General features: G+C 48.5%; 1 long non-coding RNA gene across 2 annotated transcripts in view; it reads right to left on the reverse strand.

Moving 5' to 3' along the window:
* The window catches only part of LOC142929650 (uncharacterized), a 95,327-nt gene that overhangs the window by 26,516 nt on the left and 44,210 nt on the right, over positions 1-24,601 (reverse strand). The window contains exon 2 of one of the 2 annotated variants that reach the window (XR_012945842.1): positions 9,875-11,676. This is a non-coding gene — a long non-coding RNA (uncharacterized LOC142929650). Of the gene's footprint in view, positions 1-9,295; positions 11,677-24,601 lie in introns of those variants that run through there. The other variant, XR_012945841.1, reaches the window with a different exon arrangement.

A 24,601-nucleotide genomic window follows, 5' to 3' on the forward strand; every position in this document is an offset into this window, starting at 1 on the left:
GTCCAGCAGGGGTCTACAGCATGGATCTACAGCATGGATCTACAGCACGGGTGTCCAGCACGGGTCTACGGCACGGGCCTATGGCACGGATCTACAGCATGGGTGTCCAGTACGGGGCTACAGCACGGGTCTACAGCACGGGTGTCCAGCACGGGTCTACAGCACGGGTCTACAGCACGGGTGTCAAGCACGGGTCTACGGCACGGGTCTATAGCAAGGTTGTCCAGGAGGGGTCTACAGCACGGGTCTATGGCACGGGTGTACGGCACGGGTGTATGGCACGGGTCTACGGCACGGGTCTGTAACATGGGGTTTATAGAACGCGTCTATAACACGGGTCTATAACACAGAGTCTACAGCACGGGTGTGTAACTAGGGTCGGTAGCACGAGGCTATGTTGACCAAATTCTTTGGGGGGTGGTGTTAATTTTGTTCATAATCTTTATTTATTTTAGAGAAATCCGATGAGCTATGACGCTTTTTTCACAGACGTAAAATAGGATCCTCTAAATTTATACCATTAATAATAAAACATTGGATGTATTGTCTCTGGTAAATATCAATAAAATAGCAATTTCTCGGTCTCTATATAATAATGTATTATATACCATTAATATAATGTTAATACATATTGTACGATAATTATGTATCTGTCCAGGAGAGCCACGCTGAGTCGTAGCACTCTTTTTTAAGGGGGTCCTGTTCTGCCTTTTTATTTGTAGATGTCTCCATCGGATTTAAGATGAGTCGTATTTGCTATACGGTGTGGAGGAGGAAACCCGGAGCTCCCGGAGAAAACCGCATGCCTTGTGCGAGGGAGCAACACTCTATCCCCGTACAGATGGAAAGAGATAGCGATTAGTTCATTTGGTGAACTGCCTTCTTAATCACGGGCAGCGGCTGAAACCGGGATTGGAACCTCGGCTCTCAGCGGTGCCTGCTTCGTGCTCCGACCTCTGAGTCACAACCCGGCAGCCTCGCAGTGAACGAGTGCCCGATTGGAATGGGTGAGCCTGTACACGAGACGCACTCCGGTTGATCAAAGAATCAAGCAGGCCGATGATAACTTTAAATTAAAGACATCGAGGCCATCCCACCACACTGCACCACAAGCGGCCTCTAAAGAGCAACACTTCGAGCCAATCACAGGCCGATTCCTTGGCTCCGCGTATGGTTTGTTAGCAAAGCAGTTTCTGGGCTGAGCCGGGCGCCGTGCACGAATAAATTTTTATGGATCGGTTATTTATTTATTACTGGGAAAATATTCTACACCCATACCTACCCACACATACCCACCACCCTTACCCACCCATACCCACCCACACGTACCCACCCACCCATATCCACCCACACATACCCACCCACACGTACCCAACCACACGTACCCACCCACTCGTAGCCACCCACCCGTACCCACCCACACGTACCCACCCACTCGTAGCCACCCACCCGTACCCACCCACACGTACTCACCCACACGTACCCACCCACCCGTACCCACCCACTCGTACCCACCCGTACCCACCCACACGTACCCATCCACACGTACCCACCCACTTGTAGCCACCCACCCGTACCCACCCACACGTACCCACCCACCCATATCCACCCACCCGCCACCAATTCTGGCCCAGGCATCCATCTCCTCGCAGTGGCCGCCATCTCGAGTTAAACTCGCGAAGCTTCGTTACGGGGAGCATTCTGTGAACGAGTTCCGATTCAGTGCCTCTCGCTTCACATGCGAATGTGATTTTGTGACGAGCTTACTCTAAAATTGACGTAAGAAACCTTCCCTTGGTCGACACCGTGACAGATGTATTCCCATTCGCAATGGCACCTCGCCTGTCTCCCTCTCTTTGCCGATGGGACCTCGGGGGGCCGTGACATCAATTTGCACCCCTCCTCCTCCTTACCTTTCCACCGCCCCCCAATTCCCTCCGAGGTGCAGGGTCGCGCTAGATTTTCGCGACATTTCGTGACAAAGGCGGAACAATTGGAATGCGGTCGCCGGCGGGAGAGGCTCCCGGGAGCACGTGGAGAGGCGGAGAAACGCGGAGAGAAAAGCGGAGAGACACGCGGAGAGGCGGAGACACGCGGAGAGACACGCAGAAAGGAAGCAGAGACAGATAAAAAAGACACGGAAAGACTGATACAATACAAACATAAAGTCACAGACAGACGGATAGAAACATACACAGAGAAACAGACACATAGAGAGACTCAGCCCATCATCCTTCCCTCCAGGGAGTGGACAGCATCAGAACAACTTTGTGGGAAAGTCAGATGAACGTTTATTTTGATGAGAACTCGAGAGACAAGGATAATCTCATTTTTGCTAGAGTGACCTGGGTCAACAGTGATTGTCCTATGGATTGACTCGCCCCACCATAGGAATGTCGCATTTCTACCACTGGCTCTGCAGGGCTATAAGCACAAGTGCATCAATGGTCATTGCGCAGCAGCAGCAGCCATGTTACTTTGGCAACATTGGTGGGGAGATGGCGATGGGAAGGGGAGGCTACGGGGCCCAGGGAGAGAGAAGGGAAGAGGGCCGCTTGGTGAATGTGATTTTGCCCGTGGAAACGAACCACCAAGGCTGCGCCATACAACCATCAAACGCATCGATTGGCTGCGTTTGAGAGTCACTTTGCTTTTAGCAGCTGTCACAACAGCCAGATCCGCACGACACGCGAGCGACAAGAGCGAGCATTTTATAAAGTGCACCCAAAAAACACGGCCTCCATCCACCACCCCTATCCACAGCTAATACGATGTGCGTGCACCCTTCAGTTAAACTGAATATGCATAATGTTGCACTCTACGTAGCGTCATTCATGACGATTGCCAATCAAACCCCAGGCAAGCGGGAAGTCAGTCAGAACAGGCGCCACCAATTTCCCCAAGTTATTTGGTCCTACATTGGAATGTTTGACCAACTCCCTTCATGAGTGGTATATGCGTGTGGGAAAAAAAACGGAATAGCCGGATAACACCCACACGTGAAAGGGTGGCAACACTCAAATCCCTGTCCAGATCTAAATTAACCCACTTGCTCTACTGCCACCATACCCTGGCCATAAGGCAGGAGAGTGCGACATCGACGCGCACGGGAAGTAGTTTCACGAATGCGCGCGTGATCCATCAAACCTCGCTGCTGCCTCAACAGTGCTGCACTGCAAGCCATGTGCGACGTAGCCCCCGGTACCCAGCTGTGTGCCGCCGTCTGGCACCACGTGACGGGCTCCAAGCGTGGCTCATGAAGAATGCCTCCATATGTCACGGACCCCAGCGCCTTAGGAAAGATAGACACTTTACACGTGTGTTGAGTGAAATCAAGTTGATTCAGTTTTTCCAGGTGAGATCGGTATTGCCAACGACAACCACCTAGCCATCAAACGAAACCTGAACATTGAATCTCACCGCCGACTTAAGTCCCGATCCGCCTTCTGGGATTGCGCTGTCACCATCCTAGAATCTCTCCCAGAGCCAGAAGGAGCGTGGCGAAAAGTGGAACAACGCGCGGATGTCCAGAATAGACGCCTCATTCCAGACCCAAACATCGCACCTCCTTGCTTTGACATCCCACAAAGACACTGGTGGAACCATCAACCGTATCAAAACAGCAACAGGCCGCTGCACGCATATCCTGCATGAATGGAAAATTAAAGATAAACCACGGTGCGATTGTGACCATGCAACCCAAACCAAGGATCGTCGAGTACACCACTCACTGTGTCGCCTTTGCTCCTTCAACGGAGTATCAACAGCAACACGACACGAGTGCTCCTCGTGGCTCGCAGACCTCGACATTGGCGTTTTGCTCCTGAACAGATCGCTGCCATCATGATCCCTGTGTTTTAAATGTAGGGCCCGAATTAAACGTTTGGAATTTCGACACCGTCCCCATGTGGTGCCAGAGCAGCGAAGCCGTTCCGTCGGAGCCGTGCCTGCCACTGTGGTGCCGCAGCAGCAGCAGCGAGGCCGTCCGGACGACTCCGTGGCCGCGACGCCGCCACCTCCGAGCGACGGGGCCGACGCTGCTCCTCCCTCACCACCCCCCACATGAACACACACACACACACCCACATAGAGCCCCCACATGAACACACACACACCCACATGAACACACACACATAGAGCCCCCACATGAACACCCACATGAACACACAGACCCCCGCATAGAGCCCCCACATGAACACACACCCCCACATAGAGCCCCCACATGAACACACACACACACCCACATAGAGCCCCCACATGAACACACACACACCCACATAGAGCCCCCACATGAACACACACACACACACACCCACATCGAGCCCCCACATGAACACACCTCCCCAGATAGAGCCCCCACATGAACACACACACACACCCCCACATAGAGCCCCCACATGAACACACACATAGAACCCCCACATGAACACACACACCCCCACAGAGCCCCCACATGAACACCCCCCCCCCCCACATAGAGCCCCCACATGAACACACACACACCCACATAGAGCCCCCACATGAACACCCCCACATAGAGCCCCCACATGAACACACACACACCCACATAGAGCCCCCACATGAACACACCCACATAGAGCCCCCACATGAACACCCCCACACCCCCACATAGAGCCCCCACATGAACACACACACACCCCCACATAGAGCCCCACATGAACACCCCCCCCCCACATAGAGCCCCCACATGAACACACACACACCCCCACATAAAGCCCCGAGGGGAGGTCACCTGGCCGACAGGTTTTCACCCAGAAGCCCTCTTATGGGACCAAACTTCACGGTTTCCTGCTACCAGGGAATTGGGAATTGGGAGACCCCCCCCCCCCCCCCCCCCCCCCCCCCCCCCCCCCCCCGAGGCCAACGTGCACCACGGCGCCGTGACTTGGGTTGTAATCACGTGGTCACGACGGGGCTGCTGAGCCACCGCGGATAGAAAACACCCACAACACACACGGGTCAGCAGGCAGGTAGGGGGGGACGGAGTCACGAACGGCGGGAAAAACAGGGCCGGCCCTCGGATTGGTAGGACAGATGCACTTGTTTAGAGGGTGAAAAGCGGACGTCTGAGAGAGCACCAGTCCGGGGAGAGTGGCGGGAAATCCGAGCCACCTGCTTGGACAGGAGGCCAGCGGATCAGCGCCGATTTATCTTTGATGTAGAGGACAATAAAAAGGGTAGAGAAGGAAGGGATAGAGTTAGTTCGTATTGTACTCAAGCCAGGCTCGGGGCCGTCGACTTCCCAGCCACTCGAACGTCCGTGTGACGAGTCGAAGTGCAGCGAGGATCCGACCCAGCAGCTCCGTACGAGTCAAACCGACACGGAAGAGGGGAGCAGTGGATCCCACGTGAGCGAGGAGTCGGGGGTCAACCTCCCCGACACCCACCTTGGTAAGTTTCCAGATCCGCCTCTACCCCTACATCGCCTCAGCCTTCAAGGAGTAGCTTGCGTAGAGTGTAAACCGGATTACCAGGGACTCGTGAAGAGAAATCACCTTGTTTAAAAGGAGCAAAAACTTCCCCTAGCAGTTACAGCCCAGGGCTGAGCACTCAATGAGGCGGAGAGGATGATCGATACAGATCAAAGTTAATTAATCCAATTCAATGCGAGTCACCCGTGCACTTCCCCCCCGCTTCCCCCACCCCCCTACCCCCCATGTCCCATTTCCCCTCTACCCACCCCCGGCCATGTTTGCTAGGTCATGACTCGTGTGGAACATGGGATTTGAAAATTAATGGGGAAAATAAAAATCTATTCACAGCGATTGTGGGTTGTATTTGTAGGTTCCCTAGTGGCCGTGAATTTAATGGTAGAACAGGGCAAGCAACTTGATATTTGGGGGTAGAATGGGGTACTAAAGTGTTGCGAATCTAATAAGGAGGAAGATGTAATGCGCGGGGTAAGCAACTTGCAAGTCGATGTCAGAACGTGGCAGGAACGCGATGTGGATGTTGTCGGTAGGAGGTTGTGGTGTGCGGGATGGAGGAGGGCATGTTACTGAGACGGGCATTGAAGTGGCCTCGAAGAGGAATACATTACAATTGTATGAAATAATATGTAGTGTAGATTTTAAAATATGTTAAAATAAATAATGGGCAGTGTTTTGGGCAATGCTCCTTATTCATGCTGTGGACAAAGGCCATTGCTCACAATGTCGCCTATAATTGTCCTTTTTAAGGCCACGTTGTTATTGACGACTACGTCATTTGTGCTGCACCACTGCCAACGCAGTCATAAAAGAATGATTATGACTCGTTCGGAATGCAGAAATGGCGGAACGGATTCCCAGAGGTGGCGGAATAAATTTGGAGCGATATCGATGAAAGTTTTCGCCACTTTGTAAGACAAACACCACTCTCATTCCGCTAAAAAGTGGCGAAATTTCCGCCAATCTCAGCGTGGCACCAGTAGCAGCGGCAGCGCCTACTCGGTGTTGCATGCTTCAGCGCAGAGTCGGTCTATGGCTCTCCCGGATGGCCGTGTTTTACAAACAAAATAATTCGGAATATTTAGTATTTGCGCCGTCATTCGTTTGTAGCGCATGGCTATACCATGAAGGAAGACGCTGTCATGCAGTCTGAAGTAGCTTCGCGGTAGGGGGCGCTGTTGTGACGTGTAATGTCTTGTGTAATTTGCGGTGTAATTTTAGCAAACATGGAAGAAAAAATGTAACTGTGATACCAGCACACAATGGCCTACTCATTTTGAAAGACGTCACGGAATCCTTACCGTCCACGGTGAGCGACGCAGACGGCGCGTAGTAGTCGTATAATTACGTACGCACACCGCAGTGATAACCAGGGTGGCCTGACTATTCCGCACCGAGAAAACTTTAGAGGCGCTACGGCTGGGCCGTTTCAAGAGCGCGTCTATAAATAGCCGCCTCTGTGCGCGCACTCGTTCATGAATAATGCACGCGTCGCCTGGGTAAATAAATAAATCCATAGGCGAAACGCAGACTCGGTACGGTTTGTATGAAGAAAGCTGGGCTCGCGCTGGGCTCGCATAAAGAAAACAACATAATTTGAAAATTGTTTTTTTTTAAGCACTGCTAAGGAAAGTGTTCTAGACGTTGTAGTTCCAAGTGTGGAGCAAAAATGAAAGTGCAGAAAGAATCATGGCGAGGTTCACGCTTGGAACTGCATCGAGAGACACAAAGAGTAGCACGTGGACGAGAGAACATACGCAGGTTAATGACATTGTCTAAACATTAAGCACACTGAGTGAGCTTGGACAGGACACGTGGCGATTACGGCAGATGGACGATGTTCAAGAATAATAACGGAGTGGCAGCCAAGTAATAATGGGACATGTCGGAGAGGCGCTCACAGAGGAGATGGAGCGATTTAAACGGCTCATGTGCAGGTTCTGGATGGATTGTTGCATCGTAAGATCGTCCGAGGTGGCAGCGGCTTTGAGAGACCTTTATCCATCCAGCATTGGATTAAAAAGGGACGGTACACAGCATTCCAAGGGTATGTGTAAGAGTCCATGTTGTACGGTTAGTGTTGCAGTGAGTGCTGCATTGGTCACGGTTGTTGTTATGGTCAGGGTTGGGTTAGCATTAAGGTCCGGGTTTGACAGTGGTCTCATGCCATGACCAAAGTAAGGTTCGCGGACTGGTTGATCGCTGCCATCGCCCTTCCCGCTGGGATCCACCACCGTGCTTGTCGGGGAGGCTAACCCCCGACTCCCCGCTCATCTGCGACCCGCTGCTCTCCGACTCCCCCCCCCCTCGCTGCGGCCCCTCGAGGCATGATTTAAAGGGCTGTACGAACCACCTAGCGAGTACGCCGCCGTGCCCCTCTCGCACACACTAACCACGAGCCGCACAGTGGCGAGAGCATCCACACGGGTAAAATACACGCTCGTGCGCAAACACAGGCAACCACAACGAGAAGGCTCACAACACCATGCACCCCTCTCCGCACTCGCAGGGACGACATGACAAGGTTTATTGTCTACTGGCGATTGATTCTCCGATTAACGAAGCTAATCTACCCGTGTCAGTGTGAGTCAGCAGGGCAGGTCTAACTTATCTCCCGGCGGTCTAGGACTCAATCTGTCCCGTCTCTCCCGACTCACTCTCCCTAAGGGATATTCCCCTTTGTCTTACCTCTCTCCTCCGTACTTATGATCCGATTTCGAGGTGTAGGAAGCCGCGGAAAGGCGAGGCTGCACGTAGCTTTTGCTGGGAACCGGGCCTGGCTGCTCTGCGACTCGTCTCACGGACGTTCCAGTAGCAGGGCACGATGACTCCTCCGATCCCTCACTCCAGAAGAACCCGAATAAAAGAGACTTTGCCCCTGACTTCCCTCCCTTTTTATCGTCCCTACATCAAAGATAACGTGCCACTAATCCGCTGGCCTCTCGTCCAATCCGGAGCCTCGGATTTCCCGATCTTTGCTAATCGGATTATGATCTCTCCGACGTCCACCCCCTACACACGCTGTGCAAGAGGAGGGCCCCCTGCTTTTCCGCCACTCACTACTCCGCCCCACCCCCTACCTGCCTGCTGACAGGTGTCGAGTGTTGAGGTGCTCTATTCGCGGTGGCTCAGCAGCCCCCGTCGTGACCATGTAATTACAACCCAGGTCACGGCGCCGCGGTGCACGTTAGCCTCGGGGGAGGTCGCTCAATTCCCTGGTCGCAGGAAACCGTGAAGTTCCGTCCCATAAGAGGGCTTCTGGGTGAAAACCTGTCGGCCAGGTGACCTCCCCTCGGGGCTCTATGTGGGGGTGTGTGTGTGTTCATGTGGGGGGTGGTGGGAGAAGCGCTGTGACGGACGCCGGGTGGCTTCGTTGCTGCAGCCCCCCCTGCCGCAGGCACGGCTCCCACGGAGTGGCTTCGCTGTTGTGGCACCACATGCTCTTTGTGTTCTCGTCACAAAGAGTTCATAACAATTTGTAGTCTCCTCTCGTTCGTCACCCCTATCCCGTGTCCTCTCCATTTGTCCAGTATGATGGCTGTGGTGGTTGCCCGCGTCTCGACTCCGCTCTGGCGGTGAGAATCGATCGCTCGGTCACCTGAGGTTTTCATTAACGCCGACAGATCAATGCGCTGAGGATGCTCCATGTCGCCAACCCTGAGGATCCCAGACTTTGGAAATTGTTGGTGGTTTCCTCTTATTGACGGGCACCTTTTTAGCACAGCTGCTGAACACAGGGCCCAGAGGCCCGAAGCGTCAAGCAGCCAGCAACAAACAGCACAATGAAAGTTGTAATAATAGTAAACACGCGTCTTGAGTTGAACAAGAGTTTGGTGGATAAGGTATATGATCAGAATCATAATCTTTATTCATCTTGGAAGAATCCAATGAGCTATGAAGCTTTGTTTCATAGATGTCCAGTAGGGGTGGGTCAGCGAGACAATGGGAGTGACATCTAAAGTACCAGCAGTGTGAGCACAGAAACAAAAATAAAAGTATTGTGACCTGAGTATGGTGAGTGGGTCGATGAGTGGATGAATGAGTGGGTTCACGTTTCAAGTAAATTTTGTGTAACCAGTTGGAAAGTCAAGAGACCAGGATAAGAGTCTCACTTGCAAGGGTGACCGGGGCACCAAAATGACAAAAGCAAAGCAAATAAAATAAAGTACAGCAATGAAGCAAATATAATTTAGAACAAAAATAACTATGTCACGTGAAAAATCGAAAGTGTTGCACACACATAAATCAAAGTTTAGATATACATTCGCTGCAGCATCATTTGAGACTTAATGCAGTACAGTTACAAATGAAGTTGCAGAAATATTAAATATATATAGGGTGACTTTTGCACTAATATGTACACAGACCAGGTTATATCTCTAATTCAATTTGAAGTCACGGTGGCAAGCTGTTAACTATCTCACCTGGTATATAGGAGGTCGTGGGTTCGATCCCGACCCTGACGCCTGTATAGTTGAAATTTGCATGTCCTCTCCGTGGTCGCGTGGATTTTTCTCCGGGTCCTCCGTTTTTTCTTCCACATTTAGAACCATGCGTTTAAGATTTGACTGCTATCAATTTCCACTTCATAAGCCACTTCGCTGAGCTTTCATTTGTGACCAGGTAGCTGCTGAAAAAGAGATACATAGCTCAGTGGGTCTTACCTGGTAAAATAAAACATATATTTGTAATAATAGTAAGTGAATGTATCACAAGTCATAAATAATCCACAATTTTAGCATAAAATCGAGATTTAGATGGCAGAGGAAACGAATGAATTCCAGGTGGTTGGGGCATTCAACAGAGATTGAGATCCATGTACAGTGCACCCTAGTGCTGAGGCATCTAAGATTTCAAGGGTCTTGGTCCTGAATGGGCACTGTGGATCGGTAGTGGACTGAGCTGCGTGTGTGTGCATTAGAGATGATAGGTAGTGGACTGAGCCGCGTGTGTGTGCATTAGAGATGATAGGTAGTGGACTGAGCCGCGTGTGTGTGCATTAGAGATGACCGAACCCTTGGCATGGATCTAGGAATCAACCAGTTTAGCTGAGTGTGGGAGGAAATCGTAATTCTTGGAGAAAGCCCACTACGCATACAAGGGGATCACACTCAAACGTTCCCACCTGGACTGAAACGACGAACCCACTTGTACTGCCATTTCGTGTTTGGGAGTTTTTTTTTTAAATAGATATTTTAGTTATCCACCAACCCTCAGCTTCACAGGACAGAATACGCTGATGCAGCCGAGGCGAATGACATCGCGCAATCGCCTCTACACACCACGAGCTTCTCCCTCCATTTCAATATAAGTTTGTCCCTCGCACCCCTGCTTGCCTCCCTTGATAGATTAATGCATTAGTGGCCTTAATTAACTGTCAGGGGTGATGATTAAAATATGTATTGGAAGTTGTAGCAAGTCGCAATAAAAACGCTGCACATACTGGTGGTGGTAATGGTTGCTGGTCGTGGTGGTGGTAGTGATGGTCTTACTATTATTGGTGGTGGTGATGGCATTGAGGGTGGTGGTGGTAACGGTATTGCTTTTGGCAGTGATGGTGGTGGTTAGTTATGAAGATGGTAGTGATGGTGTGGATTATAGTTTCTCGATAATACAGGGAAATGTGAAGCCCCAAGAGACGCAGTCGTCCCCCTCTACTGATCGCGTTGTTGTCGTTTGGCCGGAAAGCTCCATTAAGACGAAAATTGATATTTATGTAGTACAGGATTTGAAAGTAGTGTTTGTCGGAAGCGTACGCGTAGCGAGTAGCGGCGCGGCGAGCAGCAGTGTCGGGAGCGAGCCGTCTCTCTTGCCTCTCCCCCACTTGCCGGTTGGAGCAGCCATGGACTACTAATCCCGGTTTCAAAGGAGTAATCCGCAGTCTTTCGTAGGAGCACATCCCAGGACGTGGAGGCCCGTACCCCGGTGGCTGGTTGAAAGGTCCGCGTGTTGCCAGTTGATCGCCAGCCAGCTGAGAGCACCGCCTCTCGGGTCGGGACCATGGCGCTATCTGCAGAGCATTGAAGCGCCGCTCCAATGCCTCCATCCAGTAGCTGGAGCTGCCGGGAGACATCTCGCCGTGGTGGCCCCTGTGGCACAGCTAGAGTTGCGGCGGAGAGCGGGTTGTCACCCTCCTGGTGCGACGCAGCCTCGGTCGCTCTGCAATTGCCGGTCTTGCAGACTGCGCCAGCTTCTTATCTCTTGCCTTGCAATCCTGTTATTCCATCTGGTTAGTAAGACAGAGTAATTTGTTAATTCGATCCTTAACTGCGTATTGGGAGACTGTGTGTTGTCTTGGTGTGGGGCTGGGACTGTTTTTATTGTTGTTGTTTGGCTGCCTTGTCATAGTTTGCACTTAGTGTTCCAAAATTCGGCATGAATTTATGAACTCAAGCAATTCGTACTTATAAAGTTTATTTATTTTCATGAAATGTCCGTGACTTTCCTACTTTTTCTCTATTTTGCACTGGTATCTGGTGTAGCCTTACCTGTGATGAATCACATGCATAATTGTGTACTCTGTAGCATATGGAAACCGAATAAACCGTTTTGCACATCTACCGGAGATCCCGGTGCGTATTATTATTTAAGATCAGGCAATGGTGCTTATAGATTGGACCCCGAGCCCCGACATGCACAGTAGAGTATGAAGTATTTGTCTCTGATCGCTATTGCAGATACACAATTTCCCTTCTGAAGAAGACTTCTGAAATAACGTTTTGCTGTTTCACAACCTCCTCCCTGGTGATCAGCTATTGTCGAGTCGCCCATTTATCCTGAGGTCAGAACACAACGCCGAGTCTACTCATCGTCTCCAAACTTTATTATTTTCATTGTTGTTATAGTTGTCTATTTAGCCGACCTGTCCCCCCCCCTCGAAAGGATTCACGATGGGAGGAGAGGGGACAAGTTGGACCGGCTACACACTCCTATCGTTGTTTGTATTGTTTGTTGTTGTAACTTGCTGAGTGGCCTCTACTGGACATCTGTGAAAAAGAGCTTCGTAGCTCATCAGAATCCTCCTGCAGTAAAAATAAAGATTTTCATCTGAGCTGATTTCGAGTAAATCCATGCCCTAGCGTTGTCCATCAGGACATCGGTGACTAATCACTTAACCACCCCTCTTGTATGTCACCGAATGCCTGGGAGGCCAGTGCCAGCAACTCTGGCAGATAGGCACTCTGCATTTCTCCTGTCCTCCTATCCCACTAGCGGAACTATTGGTGCAGAAGGGCCTGTGAGGGTGGACAATACAGAGCCGCCATCTCACGCAGTGTGTTGTCAAGTGTTCTGCATCTGCCCAGATGAATGATGACCCAGGCATCAAGCGGATCACTGTACAAGCAGGTGGGTAGTTCTTGCAGCACCTTCTCCTCTGTGCAATTTATCAGGTCCACTGTGGCCTGGAATGCTTGTGGCTGCTGAGCACATCTGGTGGGTGGAACGTCGGTGGCGACTTGGCAGACGTAGGGCTTTCTGCATCTTGCACGACCTCACATTTCCTGTTTTGCAGCAGCTTGCTTCAGTCGTTGAAGCTGCGACACCTCTGGAAAACCTTAGGATGACCCCAGTAGGGTCTGATGTCCGCTGGTTATCGCGGTGTATTTTTCGTCATCAACTGCAGTCCATTGCATCTCTTGATGTGTACTCGATAACCACTCCAAATAAACTTGAACAATCAACCGCTGAACGCGTCTCAGTATTGTGGGTGGATGTGTGTGTGTGTGGGGTACAGCTGGTGTATCTGCCAGTCATCTCAGTCAGTGAATCCATGGCATCTCGGTCTATCCCGTGACCTCCAGTCAGCGAGCCTTTGAAACTTGACATCAACACCTCAAAGTGCAACTGGCCTGGCATAGGTGCCATGGTGGCGTTACCGTCACTTAGTGGCAAATGGCGGGTATTGGTATTGGTCGACTTACAATTTGTACCCGAAAGTCCCGTTTCTTCCTCCCTATCTTTATAGCTCGTCACATTACACTGCCGGCATTTTACTGCCTCGCTAAGCACGATTTCCAAAAAGGCAATGATCCACTCAGGAAATTCCAAGGCAATCTTTTCCGGCAATCGTCACCGACAATGGTTACTGCATTTCCCACTGTAAACATATTGTCCCCCCAAATCTGAACAATTCAGAATCAAGCCCCCTAGTGGGCAACGGGAAGGCAAACTCCAATCAATTCTAGATTTGAAGTTTTCGTGACTGCAAGGATTCATACTCTTTGTTTTTTTCGGTAAAGTCACGTAGGTAAAAACATTAAAATAAATAAAATCACGACGTTTCGGGCGCAACACAAGCGTCCTTCTTCAGGTGGGGACAACTTAACGAAAGCACACCGCTTAATTGTGTCTCAGAGGTGGCTGTGACGAGTGATTATATAGTCGCGGGGGGATGGGTGGAGGGCGCATGGTGAGTGTGGGGGCGGGGTGTGGGCTGCGAGGTAGCGTTGTGTACCCCGAGCAACGATTGGAGTTCAAACTGAGGCTTTGTAATGTAGATGGTGGAAGTAGATAAGCCGCCTTTTGTTATGCTGACGGGTAAATTAGTAACGCATAGAGTTCAAACTGAAATGTGCAGGATAAAAAAAACGTGTGGTAATGTGGGGTAACAGACTGGGAGTATGGATATGTTTATAAAATAAATCTAAACTAGCTGTTTAGGAGTAAACTGCACGGCAGCTAAAGTTTAACTTGGTAAATTACGTCATTCCACTAATTGCTCAATTTGAATCCATCATCTCGGTTGAAGTGATGTCTATGTTTGTATATCTAGATGACTTCATGGATGCACAAGCTAAGCTAAAGAGGACCAAAAAAACCCAGCGTGTGGTAATGGTGATGGTAGTGTGTAAAGCTGGGGGTAACAGGCTGTGAATATGGATATGTTTATGACAATTAAATGTAAACTGTCTGTCTAGCAGTAAACTGCTAGACAGATTAATTACATCCTTCCAATAATTGCTCAATCTGAATCCATCATCTTGGTTGAAGTTATGTCTATGTTTGTATATCTGGATGGCTTCATGGACAAATCTTTGGTAGTAACCTGGAGGTTTACAGAGCACCTTGGTATCGGAGAACACAATGTCATGATAAACAGCAGTATTACAACAGTGGTCAGCTACGGCTGAAGAATTCGTTCTGCCATGTTTCAAATCCGACTTGTGCTCGCGAATGCGATCAGAAATATGTCGTTTCGTTTTCCCGATATAACAATCCCCACAAATGCAACTCAGTTTGTAGACACCAGGGTACTGTAAGTCAGGATTGACATCCTTTACGGATGGGATGAGATGACGGATCTTGTGTACTGTACTGAATCGGACCTGGATCTTGTGTTTGTTTAGACCAGTGGTTCTTAACCTGGGTTCGATCGAACCCCAGGGGTTCGGTGAGTCGATCTCAGGGGTTCGGCAGAGCCCCCGCCACGGAGGTCCGGACACACTTGAATTATTGTGTAAATTTGTGATGACACACACGGCCCGCTTGGCCATCACTGGCTGCAGATGCTCATGCTACACTGCTTGGCCAATCAGCGCTGCGGGGAATTTAGTGCGTACTCAGTAGTCAACGTGTGACTGTTGTTGTCGTACGTCGTGTGATTTCTTTAATATTTTATCCATACTAACTATGTCGGGCAAAAGAAGAAAGTGGTCGGACGAATATGTACAACATGGATTCTCATGTATCACGGAACGTGATGGGAGTGAGCGTCCTATCTGCATGATTTGCAACGCCAAGTTGAGCAACTCTAGTCTTGCACCGGCAAAACTAAAGGAACACTTCTTGAAGCTGCATGGAGACGGGGAATACAAGAACACAACACTTGCTGAATTCAGGGTGATGAGAGCCAGATTCGATGAAAGGGCCACTCTGCCTGCTCTTGGATTTGTACCTGTTAACAAACCGATCCTGACAGCATCGTACGAAGTTGCTTACCTGATCGCAAAGCAGGGCAAGCCACACACCATTGGTGAAACACTTGTGAAACCAGCTGCATTAAAGATGGCGAATCTGATACTCGGAACAGCGGCCGAAGGTAAATTATCCCAAATTCCCCTTTCAAATGACACCGTCAGTGACAGAATAGAAGACATGAGTAAAGACATCTTGGCTCAAGTAGTCGCGGATCTGATTTCAAGCCCGGCAAAATTCAGCCTTCAACTCGACGAAACCACAGACGTTTCTGATCTAAGCCAGCTTGCTGTTTTTGTACGCTATGTGAAAGACGACATGATAAAAGAGGAGTTTTTATTTTGTAAGCCTCTTACAACAACAACGAAGGCAGCCGATGTGAAGAAGCTTGTGGATGACTTCTTCAGAGACAACACTCTTTCATGGGATATGGTTTCTGCAGTTTGTACGTACGGAGCTCCAGTCATGCTGGGAAGAAAGTCTGGTTTTGGTGCGCTAGTAAAGGCCGATGCACCACACATCATTGTGACGCATTGTATTCTGCACAGGCATGCGTTGGCAACAAAAACCTTACCTCCAAAAATGACAGAAGTATTAAAAACTGTGGTGGAATGTGTGAACTATGTGCGAAAAAGTGCTCTGAGGCACCGCATCTTCAGTGAGCTGTGTAAAGAAATGGGCTCTGAATTTGAGGTACTTCTGCTCCATTCTAATATTCGGTGGTTATCCCGGGGACAGGTGCTGAATCGTGTTTTTGCCATGCGTGTGGAATTAGCCCTGTTTTTGCAAGAGCACCAACACTGCCATGCAGATTGCTCCAAAAATCCTGAGTTCATTCTCATTTTAGCGTACATGGCTGATATATTCGCAGCTCTCAATCATCTCAATCAGCAGATGCAGGGTGGTGGAGTCAATATCATGGAAGCGGAAGAACACCTGAAGGCTTTTCAAAAAAAGCTACCGTTATGGAAACGACGAACAGAGAACAATAACTTCGCAAACTTCCCGCTTCTGGACGACTGTGCAAGTAAGATCGAAGATGTGTCTGGAATCGGAGATATTTCTGTATCCACGGAACTGAAGCAAACAATTGCCACGCACTTAGATGAGCTTGCAAAGTCTCTCGACGGATATTTCCCTACAAGAGAGTCATATCCAGCATGGGTGAGACAGCCGTTCACGTTTGCTGTTGAAACAGCAGATGTCAATGATGAATTCCTCGACGAAATCATTGAAATTCAGCAGAGCCAGGTTCAACAGCAACTCTTCAGAACAACAACGCTCTCAACGTTTTGGTGTCGACAAATGAACAAGTATCCAGTTATTGCTAAGAAAGCCCTGGATTTTTTTATACCATTTGTTACAACATATCTTTGTGAGCAATCCTTTTTGAGGATGCTGGACATAAAAACGAAGAAAAGGAACAGACTTTGCTGTGAAAATGACATGAGAGTGGCACTTGCCAAGGTGAAGCCACGCATATCTGAACTGATCTCTCAAAGGCAACAGCAGAAGTCACATTGATTTCCAGGTATGTCATTTGTTGTGAGTTTATGCATTGTGTTGGTTTTATTCTTTGAACAATGTAATGTTCATGCACGGCTCATTTTGTGTACCAGTAAAACACATATCTATGTCTTGAATTTGAAAAAAAATCACATTTTATTTTTCACTAAAGAGGGGTTCGGTGAATGCGCATATGAAACTGGTGGGGTTCGGTACCTCCAACAAGGTTAAGAACCACTGGTTTAGACTTTTGGAAATCTTTTTGGTCACGCCTGCTATGTATGGCAACGTAATGGTCTTGATCGGAGTCTCCGGGGGTTGTTTCTCCATGGTGGGAGAAACAGCTTGGCGGATAGCACAGTCCGAGTATCCGTTCATCTTCAGGGCACGATGTACATGTTCCAATTCACTAGCCAGGTGGTGTTGGTCAGAGATGCAGTGGGCCCTATGGTATAGTGTTTTAATGAGGGAATTATTTTGTGCCGGATGGTGGTGGGAATCAGATTTCAGGTAGGAATCTGCGTGGGTGGCCTTCCTGTAGATAGAATGTCCCAAAGAGCCATTGGGTCTCCTCTCAAACAAAATATCCAGGAATGGTAGCTTACCATCCTTCTCCACTTCCATGGTGAATTTTATGGATGAGTGCATGGAGTTGATGTGATCTAGAAATTGGCTAAATGCTGGGAGGCCATGTGGCCAAATGATGAAAGTATCATCCACGTATCTCTTCCACATGGAAGGACGCAGAGTGGATGTCTAGATGGCATCTGTTTCAAATTTCTCCATTAAAACATTGGCTATCACTGGTGACAAGGGGGAACCCATAGGGGTGCCCTCATTTTGCTTGTAGAAGGTACCATTCCAATGTGTGCTTTCGCTAATTTGTCCCCACCTGAAGAAGGATGCTTGTGTTGCACCCGAAACGTCGATATTTAATTCATTTTATTTTTTTACCTACGTGACTTTACCGAAAAAAAACAAAGAGTATGAATCCTTGCAGTCACAAAAACTTCAAATCTAGAATTAATGCCCTCTACGGGGAGGATTTTCACTTTTCTGTTAGAGTTTTTAACAGACAACGAGACAAGAAGTCACAGCTTATCGAGACGCTAACCTTCCTCAAGAGATGCCGCGACAATAAGGTAACACCCATCGCTTTCACACTCACATCTGCTGCTGTGTCTTCACCGAACGTTAAATGGATTCTGTTTAAAGCTAGCCTATCACTAATCTCAGAGAGAACAAGATTACTCCGACTTGAACTCGATAATTTAGAGAAGATTCTCTTACAATCACATTTAATGTTAACACGAAAAATGTCCCCTTCCGATTGGGATCGTGTTGACAATATGACAGCCTCCTCTGCTGATTCACTGTCAACCAAACGTAAAGCTAAGCTGATCGCTAAATTCAACCTCCTAGCAAAAAAGAAGCCAGAACCATGCATTACAAAGCTAGATGTTAACAAGATCATTATTAATCAGAGTAACATCCCAATCTCTGACAATCTAAAAACGATACTAGCTAAAGGGCTGAATTTCGCAGTTACCCCTAAACATATCCCAGTAGAAGATATAATATCCCATGTCGATGTAGCCCTCAAAGGTTTAGGACACATCCAAATGGACGTTGCAAAAGCTGAAATAGCCACTATCCTCAAGAATGCTAAGACACCCATTAGCAACATCGGCAAAAACGAGCGTTCTGAACTCGCAAATTTGAAAAAGAGGGATGCCATAGTCATCCAGGACCTGTTCAATGATGGCAGCTACTCCAAAATCAATAGAAATCCGACTAATAGCCTAACTACTAAAACCAACAAGATTATCACGAGTTCGACTTCCCTAATTGATTCTAATTGAACCAATCAAACGGCTCTCCCTGAAACCCTCGGCTGCGAGACCTCCCAGATTATATGGGCTTCCCAAGATCCATAAAGAAGGTACCCCACTACGGCCCATCGTGTCCACGATCAACTCACCTACCTACAAACTGGCGCGTTTTCTGTCGGATACTCTACTTCATTTCACTGGCATGACCACTTCGGCAGTACTGAACTCAACTCACTTGGTCTCTCTAGTCAAAGACATTGTACTGTCCCCTGATGATGTCCTCGTCAGTTTTTATGTGGTCTCTCTGTTCACCAAGGTTCCAGTGCCTGACACCATAGCAATAATTGAAGACTTAGTCCAACATGGACTGAACCCTGATGTCCCTGCGCTGGTTAGGCACTGCATCACCAACACTTACTTCAGCTGGAATGGTACCTTCTACAAGCAAAATGAGGGCACCCCTATGGGTTCCCCCTTGTCACCAGTGATAGCCAATGTTTTCATGGAGACATTTGAAACAGATGCCATCCAGACATCCACTCTGCGTCCTTCCCTGTGGAAGAGATACGTGGATGATACTTTCGTCATTTGGCCACATGGCCTCCCAGCATCTAACCAATTTCTAGATCACATCAACTCCATGAACCCATCCATAAAATTCACCATGGAAGTGGAGAAGGATGGTAAGCTACCATTCCTGGATGTTTTGTTTGAGAGGAGACCCAATGGCTCTTTGGGACATTCTGTCTACAGGAAGGCCACCCACACAGATTCCTACCTGAAACCTGATTCCCACCACCATCCGGCACAAAATAATTCCCTCATCAAAACATTATACCAAAGGACCATTACGTTGCCATACATAGCAGGCGTGACCAAAAATATTTCTAAAATTCGAAACAAACACAAGATCCAGGTCCGATTCAGTACAGTACACAAGATCCGTGATCTGATCCCAACCATAAAGGATGTCATTCCTGACTTACAGTACACTGGTGTCTACAAACTGAGTTCCACTTGTGGGGATTGTTATATCGGGGAAACGAAACGACATATTTCCGATCGCATTCGCGAGCACAAGTCGGATTTGAAACATGGCAGAACGAATTCTTCGGCTGTAGCTGACCACTGTTGTAATACTGCTGTTTATCATGACATTGTGTTCTCCGATACCAAGGTGCTCTGTAAACCTCCAGGTTACTACCAAAGATTTGTCCATGAAGCCATCCAGATATACAAACATAGACATAACTTCAACCGAGATGATGGATTCAGATTGAACAATCATTGGAAGGATGTAATTAATCAAGTCAAACGTTAGCTGCCGTGCAGTTTACTGCTAGACAGACAGTTTACATTTAATTGTCATAAACATATCCATATTCCCAGCCTGTTACCCCCAGCTTTACACACTACCATCACCATTACCACACGCTGGTTGCTCGGGGTACACAACGCTACCTCCCAGCCCACACCCCGCCCCCACACTCACCATGCCCCCTCCCCCCATCCCCTTGCGACTATATAATTACTCGTCACAGCCACCTCTGAGACACACTTAAGCGGTGTGCTTTCGCTAAGTTGTCCCCACCTGAAGAAGGACGTTTGTGTTGCGCCCGAAACGTCGTGATTTATTTATTTTAATTTTTACTTTCGTGACTTTAACGAAAAAAAAAGAGTATTAAAAAAACTCCAATTAGTTTGGAGATGGAGCACACGTGACTGCCGACGTCACGCTTTCTGCACCTGAAAAATGGCGGCTTCCAAATTCAGCATAAGTGTGATCTGGACGGATGGAACAGAAAACCTTCTGATTGCTTTTCTGGCCAACGACGTATTATATTAATATATACAACGACGTATTGTATTAATATATATACAACGACGTATTGTATTAATATATACAACGTGTATTGTATTTAGTGCTTGGCTAACCAACTCGTGACGAGTACTCGGTTTTTCCTTGATCAACAGGTTTATTTACAGTTTGTTGACCAATTATTATTCAGAATACACTCTTTTCATCAAGGCACTGGTTAATAAATTGTCGGCAACGGTTACCCTGAAATTGCCCCCATGGATACTGGCCTTGAATGCTCTTATTTTCACCCAGCTGCTGCCTCAGCTTCTGTCCCGCCTCAATCTGCCTCTGTGCCTCCTGCCTCTCTGTGTGTACATATAGTAGAGGTGCCAATGAAGCGTCCTTGCTCGTGCTCCTCTTCCTGACGCCAGGGTTGGTCTCACTGCTCCCACACCCCACTGCTGACGCCAGCCAGGGCTCTCTACGTGATAACAATTTTTGCTATGCGACTTTTTATATTTCACTCTGCTTGTGTCTCTTAATGTTGTTTTCACGCTTCTCTACTCTCTGCCTGCCCTTGTTTCCCATTATAATTATATAACTTTCTCGACATGTTTCGTATTGAAGCTAAGGTGTACGTGTCTGTGTGTGCATGTATCTGCATGCGTGTCTGCGTATTCGCTCCTGCGTGAAATCTCCACTTTAAATTAATACCGTACGTGGTATCGTGATCCACTCGGCTAATCAGCACGCGGGAGACAAAGGCGGCCGGCGTGTTGTTGGTAACCGTCTCTCTGCACGTCTCTCTTCATGTATATCAATGTGCTTAGTTGTGTTTCTATATCCGTGCAGTTTTCTCTGCGTCTCCGTTTCTATTCCGTTTGTCTCGCACTTCCATGTCTCCCTGGGGTCTCCTCCACATCGCTCCCTCGTTATTGAGAACCCTCCACCTAATGAGAGTAATTAGTTAAATAAACAAGGAGACAATTTCTTGGAAAGTCACCCTTATCGGCCACGTCGTTCATTGGACCAGTTTTTCGTGGGGCAATAGAGCGACCCCGTGGCGCCCCGAAGTCCGTGGCGAGAGGCTTCATTGGTGACGAGTCGAGTCTTGTGCTGGCGGGATTCTACGCGCAGTAGAGTTCAAATAAAGCATTGCCCATTGTCTGTCCTCCACCCTCCTCAAGCCGAGCGCGTTAAGCACAACGGTCGTCCACATTTACCGCTGGGCGAGACCGTGGGGCATGGTGTTTGTTGTTTTCTTAATCAGTTGCTGAGCAAATTGAAATGAAACACAATAAAGTGTCGTCGGATGGACAGACACGCGGACTTAATCTAAGTAATATGTCCCAAGTATAGCCTTAGCGACTCCCACAAGAACTGTAACAACAGCCGCTTCATTAGCATGCGAAGCGCTTCACAAATTATGAGCAAGTTGCTTTAATTGACACTCGAGCGCCTATCCGTACCCCCTCCCCCCGAGAAACCGTCTGTGCATTGAGAGCGAATTGCCAATCAAGCGGCCTGCAGACCGGACCGCGACAATTATCGACGCGAGGACAACACAAGCGCGCGGACAACCAATCAGCGCGCCCCCCGGGGTCTTCCCCTAACCCTACCCGTCACAGCCGAGCCGCGCCTTGGCCCCGAGAGGGTCCAAGTTAATCGCGCGCTCAAGCGATCTCAGGGGCCGCCTCGGCCGTCTTTTTATTTCGTTTATTTTCCTTCAAGAGTTCCCCCCCTGCGTCAGTGACGGAACAGAGAATTGCTCTGAGTGGCGCGTTGTGCTGCTACGTGTGCGGCTTCAAAGTGTGCCTACTTTGATTTATTATTGATTTTTCGGTGAGATCGCATGAGTAAAATGTGTATCGTAAACGCTCCACCTAACAGGGCCTATTAATAAAGTTGCCACGTGAACAAACGTGTCAAAGTTCATCTGCGTGATCTTTCTGTCATGCAACTTATCTGCGATGCGACCCACTCTTCCCATAGAAGACAATCTTCGTCTTTTGGCAGCTTAGAGGAGGGTACATGGAGGATACACGGGATAAGATGGCAGCGCTAAGCAAGCTCGTGATGCTCAGTGTCACAAGCTTGCTTGGAATATGGAGGTGATGGCAGTGATGCTGTGTGATATGAAGCGCAGGTGGTGTTGAGACGGCTGCATCAACATGGAGCGATATCCCAGGCATGCGATCACGTGGCGCTAGTTTCAAGCTGTTTAAATCTGAAATTAACACACTCCCACAACATTTTGCGATTGTTGTAGCTCCAACTTAAAAGGGTATCATGCAGGAGGCGTTGTTTCGGCAATGATCCTTTTTTATAGCGAATATTAAGACTGGCCATTGCCCTAAACATTGCTAATTATATATTTAATTTTAAGGCCCAGCGTTATTGACGAATGTGTTGCATGTTTTGTTATTAATTGTGCTTGTGCGCTCCTGCCAACACAGCAGCACCACGAAGTCATTAGCTATAGCTGTAGAGTGCACTCTCTGTGAACCGGCGGTGCGCAAATTTATTTATTTATTTACGTGTTTGTCTGGGTGTGAGATTCACTCTATACATGCTCCCCATATGAGTTATAGATTTAAAATGTGTAGACACGTGTCATTACGTCTTTGCTATGTATGTCAATTGCACCCTGAACACCCTTGCAAACGAGATCTTCCATCTGCAAGGCATTTTCCAGGTCAAATGTTTTGATAATAAATGGACAGGCAATGGGAGGAGCACAGGCAAGACACCAGAAACCCTAAATTCACCGCTGATCTCAGTGATCGTTGTGGTGGCGGTGATGGAAGTAATGATGATGTTTAAGGTTACAGAAGTCATGATAATAATGGTAACGAATGTGTTGGTAGTAGTGATGAGAATCTACGTTGATAACCTTCATTGAAAAAAGGCGTTTCATGTAAATGGACTGTCGCCTGGCTATAAAGATTTGATGGTGGTAGCGATAACGAGCCGAGGGCCCTGACCGCTGCGCCACCTCTTCTGATAATAACAACAACAATCATCATGGGTGGTGGTGGTGACATGGCTGAGTGGTAGCGCTTCCCCACATTGCAGAGGTTTGCGGTTAGAATCCTACAGGCGGCCCTGATTTATCCTCCGATAGATTGTAACAATTTCAATATGCGCCGTCTGACTCACAGTGGACGTTTAAGGTCATGTGAGGTCATTTACAAAAGAGTAGGCCATTGTGTGCCAGGTCACGATCCAAATTTGAAAACAATATTGATAAATTGCTTAAAAGCAATGGCAACATTAACGCTCCCTATAGGGACAACTTAACGGCACCGTGCTGAAAAAGAGTGTTGAGACTCCGTGAGTCTTTCCTGGGTAAACAAGCGAAATCATAATAACAACGATGTATTGTAACGTTAGGGTAATAATAAGGGCAGTAACTTGAAGGCATGATGCGCAACGTGAGCTATGAGTTTCAGGATAATGCGCGGGGCTGCGCAGCGGCTATAAATACAGGCAGGTGTCGCCGGCTCGGGTCGCTTTGTGTGGATAAATCACGGAGCCAGCACGGCCTCCATTGAATTACTCGGCCCCACTAATCCGCGCCGGGGCCGCTATCAGCTTCGCCAAATCGCGCCTCTGCGAAAGCGTAAATGAGTTTTAATAATGAATTCCTGCACTGCTGCCGCTGTTGGGGAGTCGGGGTGAGCGGAGGTGGCGTCTTGAAGGGGAATGTGGGACGCACGTTTCGATGCTGACAGCCGAGACCTCGGGTGAACAAACACTCGTGATTATATTTTTCATGTTCACCATCATCATTGTTTAATTAAAGTATTAAACCTTCGAAAACCTCTCGAGCTAAATCTTCTCGTTTGCAAGGGTGTTACAAGGTGTCGATGTACACATAGCAAGCGTATAACCACGCAAACACGTGCATCTGCATCATCGTGATCATCATCAGCAGCCATCCGCTTAATCTGTTGTGCTCCTGCGGTGTAATAACCCACTGCTCATGAGCTGATTTCGTAGCACCTTCTCCTCGGCCGACATCGCCTCGGCTGCCACTGCGTCACTAGCCGCACCGCGAGTCTCTGCTACAAGCGGCGAAGGCGCTCCGGCTCAGT

The sequence above is a fragment of the Petromyzon marinus genome, chromosome 32 (genome assembly GCF_048934315.1).
Source record: "Petromyzon marinus isolate PM22_M1 ecotype Great Lakes invasive population chromosome 32, UKy_Petmar_22M1.pri1.0, whole genome shotgun sequence".
NCBI classification, from domain to species: Eukaryota; Metazoa; Chordata; class Hyperoartia; order Petromyzontiformes; family Petromyzontidae; genus Petromyzon; species Petromyzon marinus.